General features: G+C 33.8%; 1 long non-coding RNA gene across 1 annotated transcript; it reads right to left on the bottom strand.

Moving 5' to 3' along the window:
• Nucleotides 1–12,904: 12,904 nt before the first annotated feature.
• On the bottom strand, nucleotides 12,905–16,530 carry LOC132707480 (uncharacterized). Its single transcript, XR_009619739.1, has 2 exons — nucleotides 16,392–16,530; nucleotides 12,905–13,188 (listed from the first exon to the last, which is right to left on the bottom strand). It is a non-coding gene; the product is annotated as an uncharacterized LOC132707480 (long non-coding RNA).
• Nucleotides 16,531–18,322: the final 1,792 nt, after the last annotated feature.

The following is an 18,322-nucleotide window of genomic DNA, read 5'->3' on the forward strand; positions in this document are numbered from 1 at the left end:
CCTAAATATAGTATACACTGCGAGTGTAAGGGTAAGGATTATAGAAGCTGTATCCTAAAGTGTTCGGGTAATATCCGACATGTCTGAAAACTGAAGCATCGTGGTAGACAGGTGCCACGACTCCATAAGCCAATGGCGAATTGTAAAATACCGCAGATCTTTTCACTTGGGTCTTTTCAGGCTCCGGCTGCCCAAAGGCCACTCCCACCAAGCAGAAGAGGAATAGCTAAAAATTAATTATTCTTTTCATTTAATTAATTTGAAAAGTTTGAAAAGTACGTTTTTTATTCTTAATCCTCAAGCGTAACAAAAAACTGTATTTATTGTTGCACCGAACAAAGAAACATAGATATTTCATATAAACCCACTACATCACCGTAATAACTGGAATAGATAGAGAAGAAATCCGATTAATTACAAATCTCTACTGGAAGCAAAACGCAGTAGTGAAAATTGAAGAAACAACTTCAGAGGCAATCATGATTAGAAGAGGTGTAAGGCAAGGCTGTGTGTTATCGCCGCTGTTATTCAACTTATACTCAGCGGCAATCTTCGCAGAGGCTCTGGACGGAATCGAGTGTGGGAAAATAATCAACATCAGATATGCCGACGACACCGTTGTGCTAGCCGAGAATGCGCACGACCTGCAGAGGCTAATGGATCACATAGTGCGATATAGCGAATACGCTGGCCTTCTCATAAATACTGCAAAAACTAAGGTCATTGCATTTACCATGACACCTGTTCAGGTTCGTCTGAATGTTGATGGTGTTGCGGTGGAACAAGTGTCTTCATACAAATATTTGGGGAGCATCATAAATGATCAATGTGATCCAAGGAAAGAAGTCAGATGCCGCATAGAACAGGCCAGAAAAACATTCTTGAATATGAGACGACTGTTCGTGAGATCAGATTTGAGTGTGGAGTTCAGGGTACGCATGCTCAGATGCTATGTTTTCTCATAGAAGGCAAAGTCCAAGGCAAAAGGTCGGTCGGCAGGCACCAAAACTCTTGGTTAAAGGACATTCGACGATGGTTTGGTTGCTCATTGCTCGACATCTTCTGTATGACCGTATCTAGAACCACGTTAGCTCTTTGGATCGCCAACCTTCGAAAGGAGACGGCGCCATAAGAAGAAGAAAAATAAAATACGAACATTGAAAATGTTTGGTGCAATTTTCATACCAATGCAAAAGGCAATTTAAAAAATGCTTTAGGTTTGAAATTTAGATAGAGATAAGAGATCAGTTCGTGTAATAGTTCTTGCACTGTATAAGGCCGTCTTGGTTTCGTGGTTTTGCTAATAACAAAATGTAAACTAAAAATATCTATAAACGTTGTAGACGAACATAAGCCGGAAAGCAAATAAAATTATTTACGCGAAATATAATATCTAGTAAAAACCATAACTGATATTACGCATTATATTTACTACAAATAATTAAGAAACTGTACAACAGCTGCTATGAAGGCAGAAGACTTATCTTAGAGAAAAATTTAAAACTTGTAGCTTTATGGAAAAATGGAAGAACTTAAAAAACTTGATGTTGATTTTAGCGAGGCTTTTAATACCCTTCATCACCCAATACTTGTCTCAATCCTTCACTATGTTGGTTTTAGCGAAAGCGGTTACAATATGGTACATTCCATTTTTGTCTGATCGTATACAGTGTCTTAATAAGAATAATCTGACGCTCAAATTTCGCGAGTTAAAAACAGTATTCAAAATTAAGCAGTGTGAAAATGTTCATTCGTACCCGAATTATGGTAAAAGCTTGGGATTTAAAACTTTAGGTCTTAGGCAAACTACGATCTGCATATACCAGGTGTGTTCAAAAAGTAAGGTGACTTTTGTAATTGGGCGGATCCGTACATTCGATATTCGATTTTTTTTTATGTTGGTACACATGCCCCTAACTTATGTTCACAATTTCCGAAGCGTTAGCCGTGTTTTGTATGCTCGGCGATTTGCTGCTGTAAAAAAAATTGAACAAAAAATTTGCATAAAATTTTGTGTCAAAAATGGAATACAATGCTGCAAAACACTTGAAATGTTGAATATGGTGAATCTACTGTGAGCAAAAAAAATGTTTATAAGTGGTACAAGGTTTTCCAAGATGGCCGAGACGACGAACCTCGCTCCGGACGCTCCAGCACGTCAAACGTCAATAACAAACGATAGCGTTGAGGAAGTGAAACAAAGGGTGTTGAACAATCGTCATATCACTCTTAGAGATGTGGATGCAGACGTCGGTATCTCTATTGCCTCGTGCCGTGGAATTTTCTCTGAAATTTTGGGCATGAAACGTGTTGCAGCAAATTTTGTACCGAAACTGCTTAATTTTGAACAAAAGGGCCATTGCTCAAGAGCTGTTAAACTACGTCAATGATGATCCTGATATGCTCAAAAAGGTCATAACTGGTGACGAATTATGTGTATATGGTTAAGACGTCGAAACCAAAGCCCAATCGTCCCAATTGAAGAACTCAGAATCGCTAAGATCGAGAAAAGCACGTCAAGTTCGATCAAATATCAAGGTTTCGATTACTGTTTTCTTTGATTATCATCAAGAGTTCTCTCCAGATAAACAAGGAAGTCATGCGCCGTTTGCGAGAAGAAATAAGAAAAAAAGATAATGCACCTACTACTCATCGTTGCTGGTGTCTAATTATTATTAAACAATAACCAACTGGTATACACTATGCCGTTAACACAAGCACTGTGTTGTGAGCAAATGTAGAATATCTTGAGACCAAACCAGCGTTTTTCAGAGTAAGCGCATAGAGGGAGTAAAATAGAGAACCTTGTGGCACATCTACCGCTCTCTGTACGGCTGATATTTATTTACTCTTTCATACTGTAGTCTATCAGACATATAACAAATTACATATAACATTATTATTAAAAGCTTATTGAAGATCTATAAACACTGCTATTACCAAGTACCCCTTTTCTAATTCAGTCAAAACATTATTTCCAGTGTCGACCATGGCGATTAGCACTTAGAGGTTGAAATACGTCATTATTTTTTAATCGTAGTCTCAACAATTCTTACAAACACACCTGTAACACGCGTGATAATGATCAACCAGGCTAATTCTGTTAATTTTTAATTCATTCCTAACATTAAGTATATCTTGAACTATTACCTAATCGTGAGCAGGGTTCGACGTTTTATTCATTTGTGCTATCAATGAAAACATAATAGTTCAGTATAAAATTGTATTTGAGTCTATGCAAAATGGCTTCAAATAAAGCTTCGACTTCAAAACAATTCTAAATAGACAATATATCGCCAAGTTTTGATAAAACAGGTCTCGGAAGAAGAAGAAGCAGAAGAAGAATTATCAGAAGGTAGGTAAGAAAAAGTCACAAAATACTATTAAAAAAGGAGAGAAAAAGAAAAAAAATTCTTTTTTTTTCTAAATGAAAACTAACTTTATTTTCATAGGCAGAATTTTAGAACCTCTTTGTTGTTTCCTGGACTTATCAGTCATAAATGGGTGGTTTTTATACAAAATTGTTCAACAAGAAAAAATCAGCAACAAGTACCCAACTAAAGGTTCAACAAGTGAGCGACCAAGTTGTTAAGAACTACAAAGTGCAGAAAAACAAAGAACAAATTTAACATTATGTGAAAAGTGCCGAATGGCATTATGTCTCAATAAAAACGTTAATGTTTTAAGATTATCATACTTGGCATTAATTCATGAAGGGAAAGAAAGAAGAGAGATCTCCGGTGCTTCTGTAACAACTATACTCAGTTACTTCAAGCTTTCGCCCAAGATTGTGGGCTTTATCAGAAAGCCTAAAAATATGGAAGAACATTGTATTACAAAATGAAGCGAGAGATAACAATAGTAGTAGAATGTTCTTCCATATTTTTAGTCTTCCTAATGAAGCCTACAATCTTGGGCGAGAGAATTGAAAATAGTTGTTACAGAAGGATCTGTGATCTTTCATTGCTTCCTCTAAGTTTAACAAACCAAACTTTTCGTTACGCAGAATATGGCTAATTGGATATATAACAAAAATATAGCTCTTTATATTCAAAAAAGCTAAATATGTACCCCCTGCATTATACTAGACAATTTACCTCTACTGCACAATGAATGGATGAAAAAAAAGGATATGTACTGATCCAAAAAAATTATCTAAATGAGCTCTCATTGGTCGTGACGTCAGCGCTAATATCGAAAACATTTTCATAATATTATTATTAATATCTTTATCGCTATAAGCCTGCACTTACAATGTATATGCAAATGCAAAAATGATGCGGAAAGTACCTACATTTTAAAAAATTAATGAAAATTTAACAGAGCAAATACTGCAAGCAGCTTTAACTGCAAATTAAGAATGTAATAATTACAAAACACAGGAGAGATAAAGTATTCTTATGGAAAATGTGTGGATATTAGCGTTAATCGTGTATAAAAATCGTCTCAAGATATTGTCATCCAGCTTGCTTATTACCAGTACCCTGTCTTTTCAATTATAATAATAATAAAAATAGTAATTAATGAAAAAAACAGAATTTTTTTTTTGTTATTCTTATATTAAAAATTCGCCAGCAGTAACTTTTACGACTCAGTGGTCTAAATTTTATTTGGGTACCGTAAACCAATAAACCAAGTCATTTTCTTCTATTAAATTAGCGGACGATTTTTTTTAAACTCCTAGTACAAAATCCGTTCTTGTACCTAGAATTGTTTATTCTATTTTTTTGAAATTATAAGCTTAATACACAAAAATAGTGTACTTACGGTTTTGAACATTTCGAAAAACACTTAGATGTAGATGTTGCGAATCTATACCGTGATCTGATTCTCATTTTAAATGGACCCCATTTTATACCGACCGACATTGCTAATTAAATCAGGTTGCGAGAGAATAAAATTTGGGAATCTTCTCAAATATAGGTAGCGATAGTCCATAATAATTAAAATTTAGCCTCGATACGGAATGTAGGTTATTATCATAAAATATGCGTTAGGTTACGGCATAAATCAGAATCCAGATTACTTTTGCTATTAATCACCAAAGTAATTACTTATTTGTTTAGATTATTATGGGCGAATTAATTTTAGAACGGAAAACACCAACGGCTTTTGATATTTAAGTCGTTTTTAAGCTAATAAATAAAATTAATCCATGCAGACCAGTAAAAGTCTTTATGAAAACACCAACATGGTATAAGCAAAATTATGGAAATGTACATCTGAAATCAACAAAATTGTAGGTATTGGGATACATAACATAACAAAGTTATGGAACTATATATTTTTGTTCAATCAAAATCTTTTGGGAGGTTGATATTTACAATTTATTTAAAATATCTCAAAAATTTGGAAGTCATATTATTTCAAATGTTTTGGAGGGGTTTGTAACGAAGTTGTTTTCAATTTTTTGACATTAATTGTTTCTACAAATATTCTCTTGGATCTTGTGATGGGTCCTTCCGCATATTTTACCTTAAACAAATCATAATCTTCTTCTTGTGAGCTCTATATCCAATGAAAATTAAAATTTCAATTTTTTGAGTTTAATTTAGATGCACCAGTAACAGAAATGTAATTTTGACAATTTTTAGAACATATTGTTCACTTACTTATACTTACCACTTATAAAATCAAATTTCTGTTTTTTTTTTTAATCTTTAGATCAAAGAAATGAACAAATTGGTATAGAGTGTGATACATGAATTATGAGTTAAATTTTACTCAGAAAAAAACCATAACTAACGAGTGGCATTAGAAAGTTCTTCCCCAACGGGTTCTAACACGGATATCTGTAGACAAAGACAGTCAGCGATTCGAATAATTTTTTTTTGAGCAAGGGCATTTTATTGGTCAACCTATGAACACATTAGAATCCACTCAAGCTGATAGCTGCAACAATGATGAAAAACCCGTTATTGTTGGGCGGAGATCGACTTGTTTACATTTATTTTCTCAGGACTGTATCCTCACTTCATTCCAAATAGCGTTGGAAAACATGAACCCACTAATAAAAGTAAACGGTTAACGACGTAAACCAAATAGGAACACAATTGACCTAGTTATAAATAGTGACAAAACGAAATTCATGATCGTTAGCAGCCAATGTCATGTTCAAGACAACCTTCTTCTGGATGATCAACTTATTGAAAAGTTAGACATTTTTCAAAGACCTGGGATGCACTTTGTCAAACAATTGTGAAATATTCCGCAGAAGTTTAGTAAATGAAAGCAAAAACTGCTGGATATAGTGAAACAATGAAAGGTCCCATATTAAGGTCATGTGATTAGGGAAATTCGATGTTCAGTTCCGATTGAAGGTAGACTAGGACCAGGACAACGGTGCAGCGTCAACAGTTTCGATGGCCAAGGCAAGAACCCTCAACATAATAAACTGTACATTGTACAAATTTACGTTAATTTTTAATTTAATCTTTGTACTTCCTTCTTGCTCTAAAATAACAATTAATTAATTATTTAATTAATTTTAATAAGGGCTTGCAAAAATAATTTTTTATTTAAGATTTGTCAAAAACGATTATTTTTGCGGGGAATCCAAAAATTTAATATTAAACAGGGTATTCGATTTAAAATAATAAGGCTGGTATTTACCTTAGATAACACCCAGAATATATGAAAAATTAAAAACTAAAAAAATCTTGATGAAGCTGTGCAACTATTTACCTTTTTTTCTATCGTTCTCAATTTCCGATATAAAGGTGGCATCATTATCATCATCATCATCATCCATCAACATCCACTGCTTGATATAATTTTATAAATAAAAAATATATAAAAGCATATAAATTTCTGTCTTGAGCAGCATTGATCTAATTTCCAGCTGTCGTCTTAGCTACATCGCACCTTATGTCCAGACTTTCTCGCTGTTCTAATATTCTTTTTGTCCATTTGTTATAATAATCTTAATTTTCCAATTCGACAAATACAATATTCTGTTCTTCTTCTTCTTAAACACAAATCATCGGTTATCAACTGTCTTGTTTACAAAGCTTACTCAGCCAGAACCATTGAACCCAGAAAAGTATAATTCAAATTTGGAGTGAGAGAGATGTGTTACGTAATACGGACTTAAACTGACTGCAGAGAGGTATTTGAGTACGAAAAGACGCTTTTACCATAACTAACTAATCTAACAATATACATATACACATCAAAACGTGAGTTAGGCACTAAATATACTAACCGTGGGCGGTAATGGAGAAAAAAAAACTACTTGGTACTTATATATAAGAGTACTTGTCCGGATAGTTGTAGTTCCTTTTTGCCAACTGGGCATCAATAATATGTCCTCTCTCCGCTCCCGGTATATAGTCAAATCAAAACAATATCTCCGAATGACGAAAAGGAGAAAGACATAAAAAAAACGCTTGAAACGTAGAAAATAGGAAGGAGTTTTTCCCCAGGCTGCTGTAAAACTTTTTACAAAACTTCTGGATTCCTCCTGCGTATATTCGCGATGACTGGTGATAGTAGAGAACCCATAGTTGTTCCCAAGGTTTGTTAAAAGAAATACATATCCCCTCTAACATAGGTTTTATCATTGAATTGGAAACTAATAATGACCTCCCATTCTTAGATATTCTTATCAATAGAAAATGAGACTTAACATTGGGTCATTGTGTTTGCAGAAAATCTACACACACACCCCGATACCTTAATGCATTTTCACACCACCATCCGGCACAAAAATCATCAGTTATCAACTCTGTTGTTTACAGAGCCTTTAAACTATCTCAGCCCGAGTCACTGAACCCAGAATTAAAACACCTTAACTCTGCTTTTCTCTCTAATAGTTTCACATTAAAGATTTCATCAAAAAATACACTTCACCACAACCTTCCAATAGCAATGAGGCCGAAAACAATGCTAAACTTGCCAATGTGGTCCTTCCTTACATTCAAAATATCACTGAGCACATACCAAAATTTCTAAAGAAATATGACATAAAAACCAGATTTACCACTTGTCCAAAAATCTCTCAACATCCTCGATCCGTCAAAGACAAAATTATATTTGGGATGCCAGGAGTTTACATCATTCCATGCATATGCGGCAAAGAATACATTGGAGAGACCGGACGAAAAATATCAACTAGGCTCAAAAAACATGAAAGAGCCTTAAGACTACGACGAATAAACTCATCAGCAGTTGCCGAACACAATCACGAAACCGGACATAAAATTTTATTCGATCAATTTATCAATCTTCAAGGAAAAATTCGAGAGTCTGTAGAAATCTATAAGCAACCTAACAATCTTAATCGCGACTCAGGTATCTACCTGTCACGAATATGGGAATCAGTTATCCGAGACGGTGTTTATGCCCCTCATTTAGCTCAGCCCCCTCAAACAATATAAAAGCAGGTACAGAGTGAAATGCGAGCCAGTTTCAGTCAAGCTCTGAAGAAGCCAACAGGATGATTGGCGAAACGTTAGCTAGTTCGACTCAACACAGAACGTCGTAGGAGGAATCCAGAAGTTCTATAAAAAGTATTACAGTAGCCTGTGGAAGTTTGTTTGAAAAATTAGTACTCTTCTACTGAGTAGTAAGCTTGTCTCCACGTCTTCCTTCACAAAGACCGACGATTTCCCAACTTATAAATCCAAAGCAAGATTTTGGAATATCTGGCCTACTTACCTCGGGTACTTTATTTGATCTTCATTTTTGAGGGTTTTGGGCTAAGTAAAACTTACCGCGATAAGGTGACGTCAGCTGAAGGGAGTTAAAGAGGTAGGGAACCATATTTCGGACATCCTGTACAAGTTATGCGTGGTTATAGTAAAAATGTAAAAAAAAACAATATGGAAGAAACAAAAAGTTTGAGTGTTGAGTCGAACTTCCTGACGTTTCGCCAATCATTCTGTTGGCTTCTTCAGAGCTTGACTAAAACTGAAAAAAAAGAATTTATAAATAAGGATAATAAAACTTAACTCAAAATAAGAAGCAGTCTATTTCAGTGCATCCAATTCTCGTAGGTTTATTTAGAAACGTGCGTCGGCGTTGACATTTAATAATGATTTGAAATAAGATATTCTTAGGGAGGCGATGAGAATCTTTTAATGCAGCAATTTTTCCGGTCTTTTCACGTTTCCGACACGTTTAGCGTCACATTCATTGAGCACGAGGAAGGAACGTTAGCTAAGTGGCATTTTTATGATTTACAAGCGCATCTTCACCTATCCCGACGTGGTATATGGGTTGCATTTAAAAAAGTTGAGTGCTAACGCCATTTTATACGTTAATGGTGTCCAAAGTGATATACCGGGTGACGCAATGTGTGAATAAATTTTTATAAATAATTTAATTTGAATTAAATATAATGGCAGAATCATAAAATTTTTATATTTTTTACAAAACTTCTGGATTCCTCCTGCGTCGGTTTTTACTGAGTCGAACTTGCTGACGTTTCATCATGTTCGCTTCTTCAGAACTTGACTGAACCTGGCTCACATTTTATTTACTTAATTCCTTTCATTTCATTGAACAATTAAAAAGCATTATATTAGATACGCAAGATATTCTAGTTAATTACCAAAGTTCCTATTCATCATCAACATCATTTCATATATAATAAAATTCGAGAATCTGGAACCAAACCTTCTAACCTTAATAGAAAAATGCTTGTCTAGAAAAAATTTTTCTTTAGAGGTCAAACTTTTGATCAAACGTCGGCAACTGCTACTCGTTCTCCACTATCACCAGTCATCGCGAATATATTTATGGACGCCTTTGAGAAGAAAGTTCTTAACAGCGTTCATCTAAAACCAAAATTATGGAAACGCTAATTCGATGATACTTTTGTTATTTGGCGTATTGGTCAAGAAACCCTAGTAGATTTTTTTAGACATTTAAACTCTATACAGCCTAACATATGTTTTATCATTGAGTTGGAAACTAATAATAACCTTCCATTCTTAGATATTTTTATCAATAGAAAATGAGACCTAACATTGGGTCATTGTGTTTACAGAAAACGTACGCGCACAGACCTATACCTTAATTCATGACCACATCACCATCCGGCCCAAAAATCATCGGTCATCAACTCTCTTGTTTACAGAGCTGTAGAACTATTTCAACCCGAGTCACTGAACCCAGCATTAAAACACCTTACCTCTGCTCTTTTTTATAATAATTTCCTCATTAAGGATATTAAGCGTTCGATCAAAAAAGACACTTCACCACAACCTTCCAATGCCAATGAGGCCGAAAGCAATCCTACACTTGCCACTGTAGTCCTTCCTTACATTCAAAATATCACTGACCACATATCATATGGGGACTTTGTGATGCCATTATGCAGATCAAGACCGGTCACCCAAGAGCACAAGGACGTCCGTAAATCATGTTCGGGATATCTGACGTATATCCTAGGGATAAACTGTTTCAGCTAAGGGACATGTTTAAGACGTCTCAAGGATATACGATTTTACAAATTGGAACGTCCACAGTATATAAGATAGGATGTTTGTTAGGACATACTAAGGATATCCAGTTATACTAGTTGAGACGTCATTAGTATATCCGACTGTGAGGATGTAGGATTATATATAGATATACCAGTGGACTTTACTTAATTATTAGGTTATTTCTAGCAGCCTATGAGAAATACTGGAAAGGTAATGTCCAGTACGACTACAAAAATTCTATCCCAATATTTGGTACTCGCTTGCGACGGAATTAACCTATTGGGTATGGTTGGTGAAGTCATTACTGGAGTAGCCGACGATATTAGAAATGCACAACTTTTTTTCAATCAATATTTAATCTTTAATTTTGCTTTTGATGGTAAAAGTGAAGGACTGCCGATTGATACCATTAATAAAACACATTTTATACAAACCTGATTTTTTTCTGTTGTAGGTATGAGAAAAATTTATATAATATAGCAAAAATATAGAATAACCTAGCCTTAAGTATCTTAAAAATAGAGTAAGATACTATATGTTGAACTAAACTCTAAAGGAATAACTAATATTTGACAGGTTTTCTGTCCTTCTTTGATCAAAGTAGCTTTTTTCAGCCAAGCAGCTATTGAATTCTCACATTCTTTTGATGTTTGTGATGTGTTTGCCTTCTTATCCTGAAAGACAGGTTTTATATATCTGTACTTTATAAAAAAAAATAAAAAGAACGAGACTGGTATCTTATGTATTTAAAAAACAGATTTTAAAAATCCCTACATCTTCGACCCCCCTTGTTTACTTCAACAACACATAATACACATAATGCCTATTTTTTCAATTCAACAACATCGCAGACGTTGTAAATATTGGTTCATCTGTCCAAATTATATTTTGAAATATGTCTTAAAGTAAGTTAAAATCAGCTTCTTATAGTTTTTGTACTGGTGTAATTTTAAATGGTTTATAACTGTTAATTTTTAACCATGTTTGAAGTGTCGTCTACATCTGAAGCAGCAAGGCGGGTGGAGGCCTGTGGAGTATTTTCAAAATGCAGAAAAATATGTAGCTGCATATTTTCATTCAAAACCGCCTGGCTCCTACTTTTTTTCACTAAAATACTGCCATTTGTTAAAAGCTGCTGGTATATTTTGCCAAATATTTTTTTCCTGGCACTCGCGTTTGGGGAAATTTGACTCTATATTGTCTGAAAGCAATTACACACTGAGAGCATTATACAAAATAGACTCAACAAAAATGCAATTTAATAAAATAAACAGAAAATAGTGGAGGTCCGAAAAATACCCTTAAATTATTATAATACACTGATACCTGTCAAAAAATCAGTAATATTAAGACAATTGTTTTCAAAGCTACTTCAAACGATGATTATGTCAAAAAGGTCAAAATTAATAAAATCAACAATTTTGTGTTTGCGTCTTTCAACAGGCAGTTTTCCATATGTTTTTAAAAGACGTGGTCTATATTAATAGACACATGAGTATCATTTAAAAGTCTTTTCCCCGTTTAAGGACCTTATTTACAAGATTCTTTTATTTTTAATTTATTTTTTATTTAGTTACGAATGTAAAATGATTTATGTATTATTGAAAAATAATTCCAATTAAGCCAAAACGGTAAGTCCGAGACCCGTATTATGATGAAATTGCTATTAAAGTGGCTATTCGAAAATCTAATAATATAAAGGGTGTCTCACTTAAGAAAATTGAGAAAAGTATCAACATTTTGCGAAATGTGGCAATACCGCGTGATTTTAAGAAAATATTTCAAATTTGATCGTTTCCTGAAGAAAATCCCAACAATGATGGTTGAAATATAACCAGAATTCTGAAGAAGATGATCGCTAATAAGTTCAGAACGGTGCATCACAGTCCCATACTCATATATATCGTTGAATTCATCTTTGAAAGGACTATCCAAAATGCAATGAAATGTGGGGTGTTCTGTTTAAAAAAATGTAACTTTGTTTTACCAATCTGCACATAAAAAAGTGACTATTAGGAAAATAAAGAAAATCGAGGTTATTTTAATAGAAACAACTTTTATATTTAATTTTATTTTGAAGCACATACGTCTGAGCGCTGCACTCTTGCCTTTGCTTGTAACTTTCCTTATCGAAATTACCTGAATGAAGAATATTATTATTCTTATAGTCTTATTATTAACCCCCGTAAGTGTCCAAATAAGGTATAGGCCCTTCTTAAGCGGGCCACCCTGTACAGCAATTAAGGGTAAAAGCGGTTTCTCCGAGCTAAATAATCCACAAGTCTTAAAACAAGGGCATGCTCTTTATCAACAGATAGTTGGAAACTGTTTTTTTTTTTAATTAAGTGCAGAAACTGATGGTTTTCATTTCATAGCATTTCTTGCAACTCTTGAAATAGCGGGAACGTTTTTAGAAACACTCTTTGTTAAACGTGAAGGTCGGTTGTCATTGCGACAAAGAAAGAAAAACGCAATTTTCCATAAGGATTTTATACGATAAAAAGGTACACCGCACGTGGTGGTAGACAATGTGGTGGTGCGCTTATTATTTTTAAACCACCAGGTAAGACTCTGCCACGTGAGGCGCATACACGTAATCTGCATACGCGGAAGGCACCACGTAATCGGCGTAGGTCAGTGGCGCGCTGTAAACGGAGGGGTAGACGAATCCAGGTGCGGCGAACGGATCTACAAGAACGTCCGGTTTGGGGGCGGGTTTTGACACGACCGCCGCGACAATCGCGGAAACCAACACGATCTGTAACATTTAAAAATGGCGGTAGAAACGAAATTTTTAATAACGGCGACAATATCTTCCGTACTTTTTAATATCTCAAATTCAGATGGTACCGACAATAATAATCATACTTGATGTTACCTTGGACGTTTACGGCGATTAATACCGTGCGTTCAATTAATTTTGATAACATTTTTATTGGCTGTAACATTTTTGTAAACAAAAAAATAAAATGTAGGCTTAGTAGGCAAGTTTTTTTCCCATGTGACGTATAAAACAAAACACTATCAATTTTCTGTCATATAAGCCTACATCATTTTTTAATTTGACACCCTGTATATTATATAGATGTGTTTAATAGAATATCTTATTCCGATTACAATGATGTAACATACTTTATATTTTAGTCCAATTTTTTTTCTGACAAATCTGCAAAAATAACGTGGATGATCCGTAGCATCCATGAAAGGAGTGATATGTTTCTGTTACTAGAGTAAATGAATGGAAAGGTATTTCTCAGTTTTGAAAAAATAAAAATATAATGCATTTAAATTTCGTAAAACTCACGAGGATAATATTTTTTTGAAAAACATTTTATGGACTGATGAAAGTTCGTTCCCTAAAAGAAAGGGTTGTAATGGACAAAATACGCAATATTGGTCTTTAAATAATCCTAGACAAATACGCGAAATTAAAACCCAGGGGTACCAATCAATTAATGTATGGTGTGGTGTCAAAGGTGGGCATATTTTGGGTCGGATATTTACAGATCAAAAGCTATTTGCAATTCGTAGAGCACCCAATAGAACAATATATGGAAGATTTACCCTTAAATATATCAGCGCTGATTATATAGCAGCATGGTGGTGCCCCTCCTCACAATGTTGTGCAAGTTGGATAGGGAACGGCGGAGCTATGGATTGGCCAGCCAACAGCCACAACTTAACTTTAATGGTTTTTTTTTATTTTGGAGACACAACTCCTTGTAACAATATGGAACTTCGGCAAAGGATTTCGGAGGCAATCAATCAGTTAAAGAGACAATCCTACATGCAAGACTTCATACAATTAGAATGTGTGAGAAATGTGTTCAGGGCAATGGTAGAATAGTTAAAGAATTCTACTTCAGTGTGTCTTGTCATTTTTAGTGTTTTTGTTCCATTTCAATTGGCAAATAATTATTCCTGTTGCAGTCAATCATGGCACTTTTTGAAATCATATTTGCCGATTTGTCAAAAACGAAATATAAAGTGTGTTACATCATTGCAATCGGAATAAGATTTTCTATTATACAAGTATATAATATACAGGGTGTTCCATTTAAAAATATTTGCTGTAGGCATATCAGAAAATTGAAAAAATGGAAAAAAACTTGGCTACTAACCCTACATTTGGTTTTCTTGTTTACCTTGACATATCTAAAAACAAAAAAGTGGCAGTAAATTAAAATGTTATCAAGGCAAATCGAATGTACGGTTCATTGGATTGTTTTCAAAATTACAAACTTCTTGAGTTTTACTTTTATCTCAATATTTAATAAAAATTTCAATTCCCTGAGTTTAATGTAGATTCGATATATTTTTTACTGCCAGAACTGTAATTGTGACAATTTAAGGATATTACCGATACAGATTCTTATCATTTTGCTCATAAAAAGTAAAAAATATATATAGGGTATGCTACGTGTAGTACGAGTAAAATTGGACAGAGAATTCAAAAATGTATTCTATTTAAAAAAAGGAACTAATTATTGATATCTACTTTTCGACCCACCCTGTATATTATCTAACTGCAAAAAATGCGCAAACAAAAATTATGATGATCACCAGGTACCAGATTTTTAAATGAATTTATTTAAGAATGTTATATAAAACAAATACCAAATTTTACGTGAAAAAGAGCAGAAACAAAGAGCCAAACCGTGTAATGGAGTACAATTTTTTTTTTTGTATCTATTATGCAAAACATAAAACATAAAAAACATTTGTTGTCAGTAAATATTTTAAATATTTTTTGAATTTCCCTTGCTCTACGTCCCTAGTTGCAGCAGGAAGCATATTATAGTATGTTTGTCCAGATTGAAAAGTTATTTTTTTATAGCAATTGATATTAAAAAATTTTACCTGAGAGTTATTTTGATTTCTTGGCCCGTAGTAATGAATATAAGATCTTGTCTGAAAGTTGTCTTTATTTTTATGTATGTAAATTAATAATTTAAAAGAAAATAAAAACCTATCACAGTTAAAAAAATTTAAGTAGTACATTAGTCGAAATATCTTTTTTTGCGAGACAAAAATTCGCTCCGACTGTAATAAATATACTGATGAGTAGTATAGGTTTAAAAAAGAAGACGCATTTAAGAGAGATTTCAATGCTGAACTTGAACAGTTTTTTCAGGTTTTAATAAAAGGTGGTTTTTCAATTTTTCTATTGATTTCGTTTTCCTCGCGATTAAGATGGTCGTATCGTCACAACATTTATATAGTTTTACGCCATCCAGATATTCTGGAAGGTGAGCTATAGGTTAGACAATAAGCCATAAGGTCCCATATGGCTAATAGAACATACTTCTTTCTCTAAAAACTTTCCAACTTTTAGTGTATCGACTCAAAATTGCAAATAGCAACTGGTTTATAGATAAAAGAGTCCAACCACAATTTCTGAGGATTATTTAGCGTAACATAGATAAGAACACAGAAAAAGTCAAAATAATGTTGGACAAACTCGAGAAGCAGACAGGTATCAAAGGCGATTAAGAGGAATAGCAGCCTTCTGAAGTGTATAACCACAAATTCTGAGAGCCATATGGGTATCGCCACAAAATTTTGTTCATAAAGATAATCTGGGCGTTTTCTATTGATCAGTATACTAAGCCATTTGATCTCCTGCAACTTCCATATTCCCTACTCTTATAAGTAAGTTCTCGAAATAGGTTTTAACAGATAAACATCAGGATATAAGGCAAAGTAATTTTTACCGAAACAAGCTTCAAAGGTGTGAAAACTTGGAGTTTTAAGAAAAAAATCGTTGGAAAAGGGTATCTAATTAATCGTTATTGATTTAAACTTTGCGTCATTAATATCATTTATTATTTATTTATTTCAATCTTAAAGTGTTTTTTTGAAACAAAAACTTAATAAACTGACTAAATATTTAAATTTTGGAATCGGTTATGCAAATGGCACTCGCAAAATATACCATTTGTAATTGTTTAATGTACTTACAAATTTGAACATTTCTGAAACGTCTGACTCTCTTCACTGGCACTAGATACAAGCGGCAGCCTGCTGAGATGTGACGCTATGCCAAAATGTATATTGTTATTTATACAAATGCGTTTGGGACGGGGTTGGACATGTCAATAACAAAAATTCAATTAGGATAGTGATTTAGCCTTAAATTGTTCCTATTTTAATAGTCGACGCTACTTAAAATTCGCCGGTGATTTATTTAACACTTTGATGGAAGGTTGGGTATGCCGTGAATCTCAATTGCGCGTATTTGTGCGTGACCATTGATAGTTATTTGTGTAATTAATGCAAAAAGGGTACGGGTACCTTATCTCCAAATGCATGAGTGGTATAAAAAAAGTATGAATTTCCAATAAAATGATCTTGATCTTTATCGTCCCTGAATTACATACATTGTGGTCAAATAAAAATACATTTTTGAAAATGGAACGATATTTTATTCAGTTTTCGAAAACCCCTTTAAAAGACGAATCCGATGATATACAGCGTATCCCATGTCATGACTGCCACAGCAGGGTGTTTCTGGAGCGAATGAAGATACCGACAAAGACCATGTAAAAGAAACTCCTTTATTTTTTATTTCAATATATTTTATTTATTTACATTTTATTTTAATAAATTAGTTATTCAAAATGTCCACCCAGTTGCTGTATACATAGTCTAGCTCTTCTTATAATTGAAGTGCTAACAGTCTCAGGATCAGCACGAATAGTTTCCGCGGCATCCATCATTCTAGCTACCAGATGTTCTCCTTTTTCAATACTTTTTGCATAAACTAACTTTTTCCGCAATTTTTCTGTTACTTGTCGACCAAAGTGAGGAGCTGCGACATTGTGCCCAATCCACATTAGTTCTCTTACATTAAGAGGAACATCGTCCAGTAATATTTTCAATGAAATCTAAATAACGAATGGCCGTGAGATGTTCTTCAATTATAAACCAAATATTCACAGAAAATCTATCTTCTATTTGACTTTCAAGGCCCAACAATGTGACTTCTTGGTGTAATTGGTACCGTTTCTGCTGAATGAGGCTTCATCAGGTTTAGTTTGGATGTTTTAAGGAGTTTTGCGATTTTAAATCGAATTTATTTAGCTGTTTGAGATCTATATAACAGTTTCTGTTACGTTGCATATTAACTTTTAAAATATTTTTCTGCGTAACATATTTTAGAAAATAATGCTTTTTCTCAGACCATGTTAAAAATTGAAATATTTTTATCAAAAGCACGGAGTTGCGATGTTTCGAAATGTTAGATTCAATACTTAATGCTACTGAGTTATACAGCAGCAAAAGTGGTCATGGAAATGTGTTCTTTATTTCAAGTTATTTTAACAAATAAATCTAGAAGACAATAGAAAGAAGTACTCGCATGTTTTCAAACTGCAAAACTCCTTTTGTTGAAACATAAGGCTAGGGAAATTTTGTGATACATTCTTAATCATTTTGTTGCGAAATAATAACAATAACAATAATAATAATAATAATAATTGTAATTATTTGTTCAAATTTGAATGATTTTTGATAACTCTATAGATTATTTTGCAGCCCTTTAAATGAGACACCTCCATGTTGGGCAAATCTGGTAAAGTCACTAATAGTTGAGCAGATAGATAATAAAAGAAGCCATTAAATTTTGTGTATATATTTTATAAAAAAAGGTGTTTTCCTCCTGTAAGGCAATAAATTGCGAACCGTTCGCGAGTATAGTGCCAATTTATGTGAGCCTTCTTGAAGAGAACTTTCCGTGTTTTTGACACTTTTCGATAAAGAAAAAACGACCAACGATCTGCGTTTTATATAATCCCCAAACCGATCAGGAACGCGAAGTTTAATAGGGAAAATATAATCACTCGCACGTGTTTACGAAATATCAATAAAAAAGGAGAGGTGGGGGCTTTAAT

The sequence above is a fragment of the Cylas formicarius genome, unplaced genomic scaffold, assembly GCF_029955315.1.
Source record: "Cylas formicarius isolate icCylForm1 unplaced genomic scaffold, icCylForm1.1 PGA_scaffold_9__14_contigs__length_23061073, whole genome shotgun sequence".
Classification (NCBI taxonomy): domain Eukaryota; kingdom Metazoa; phylum Arthropoda; class Insecta; order Coleoptera; family Brentidae; genus Cylas; species Cylas formicarius.